The sequence below is a fragment of the Cebus imitator genome, unplaced genomic scaffold (assembly GCF_001604975.1).
Source record: "Cebus imitator isolate Cc_AM_T3 unplaced genomic scaffold, Cebus_imitator-1.0 Scaffold228, whole genome shotgun sequence".
NCBI lineage: Eukaryota > Metazoa > Chordata > Mammalia > Primates > Cebidae > Cebus > Cebus imitator.
In genome coordinates, this window is record NW_016107543.1 from 4,051,910 (window position 1) to 4,053,972 (window position 2,063).

Sequence of the window (2,063 nt, forward strand, 5' to 3'; positions counted from 1 at the left end):
ATTGTTCAACACCCGCCTATGAGTGAGAACATGCGGTGTTTGATCTTCTGCTCTTGTGTCAGTTTGCTGAGAATTATGGTTTCCAGGTTCATCCATGTCCCTACAAAGGACACAAACTCATCATTTCAGCAGCACATTTTAAAAGCTTATCCACCACAATCAAGTCGGCCGCATCCCTAGGATGCAGGACCTTGTCCTGGAGGGTCTACTACTGGACAAGAGCAAAAAAAAAAAAAAAAAAAAAAAAAAAAAAAAAAAAAAAAAAAAAAAAAAAAAAAAAAAAAAAAAAAAAAAAAGCAAGATTAAAAAGACTCTTATAAAATGAAGAAAATTTACTATTTTTTATGAGTCACGACTGCACATGTAAAATTTCCTGTCACACCAAAAAACTAGTAGAATTAACAAGACAGTTTCAATAAAGATCAACATAAAAATGTGTCTTTCTATATTTCAGAAACAGCAAAAATTAAAATTTAAATGATAATACACATAAAAGTATAAGAACTAAAATGTATAAGAATAAATGTACTAAAAGATGGAAAAGGCATAAAGGAGCACAGAATAAAAATTTCACCAAGCATTTCTGTAAACACTACTTCTGTTTGTATACCCAACAAAAAGGTTTGTATATGTTTCCCAAAGATGTTGTAGAAAACCTTCCACAGCAGCATTATTTTTATGAGTCCCGACTGCAAACAAGTTACCTATTTATCTAGGAGGCAATCAGCAAATAAGTTGTGTCATATTCAGTGGAAGATTATACAATAATGAGAAGGAATAAACTACAAATAATTATTTCGATGAATATCACAACATTAAAGCAAAGATAGAGAACTTAATTCTACACTTTCTTCATTGACATTAAAGTTTTTTTTTTTTTTAAATACCTGACCTACAGGATTAGAAGTCTTTGGAGTGATTGGCTGCCTTTGAGGATTAGTCAGAAGAAATAATTTGAAAGGAGTGTACTTAATTTCTATTTCCTAACCTGGTTAAATTGACATGTATGTATTCACTTTGTGATATTACATCAACTTGAGTAGTAATAATCTCCATTCTTTATAAAAGAATGATATCCCTAAAATAGGTATTTAGCATGTTAGCCCTCAAAGATAAATAAAATGATTCTCAATGCATCTAATTCCCTCACTGAAAACAAAAAGAGAAAAGAAATGCCACTAATTGTACTGGTAACCAGGTTCAGACTAGGACCAGCTTGATTTGCCCAAATCTAGAGCACCTATATCACAAAGAGTTCCACATTCTCATGCTGGTAACCTGTCAGTCCCAGGCAAATCAGGATAAATGGTCACACCACCGCAGAGACCATCTGATGCTTTCTGAATCTCAGTGGACTCCTTTGTCTACACACTTTCTTTGGTCTGGCTCTGCATCTTGGAATACATTGTGCCAAACACCCTTTTCCCAAGTGAGTTTGATAGAACTGGAAGACAGGTGGAGTAGGGTGGAGAGAGAGAGATGCCTGTTACTCTTGAATCAGACTTTTGTGGGTGAACAAGCTTGGGGCCAGGCATGGATTCAATTCATCGTTGTGAACATATCAGCATCATGCCCCTGCCCACAGACACCTCCCAGTCTGCATACGGTCAAACATGAGGCTGGGCAGAGAGAACTTCCTGAGCCTCCCCACCACAGGAACTCACTCACATGACCAGATGAAGGTCAGAGCAGGAATGGTGCTGATGATGAGACTGCCTTCCTTTTATCTGAAACAAAGTCTCTATGACTAATTCTCAATTAAGAAACAGATTAAACCCTTACTTTTAAAAAATTCACCAGATTTCAGAAGCAACTTCCCCTTTGACAATCCTAAACAGACTGTTGAAAGCAATGTAAACAGCAACAAGGAAAAGTCCTGCTGATTGGTGGAAGCTTCAGAGGCCAGGTGGATAAAAGGTCCAGATGGGAAGGGGTCACCAGATTCTGGGAAACTCACCTCTGAACAGAAGCCCACCCTCCACCCCTGACACCATGACCTACTGCTGCTCCCCTTGCTGCCAGCCTACGTGCTGCAGGACCACCTGCTGCAGGACCACCTGCTG

General features: G+C 38.1%; 1 protein-coding gene across 1 annotated transcript in view; it reads left to right on the forward strand.

Moving 5' to 3' along the window:
- LOC108281563 (keratin-associated protein 9-7-like) overlaps nt 1-2,063 on the forward strand; it is an 18,481-nt gene that overhangs the window by 15,491 nt on the left and 927 nt on the right. The gene's annotated exons all lie outside the window — the stretch shown is intronic.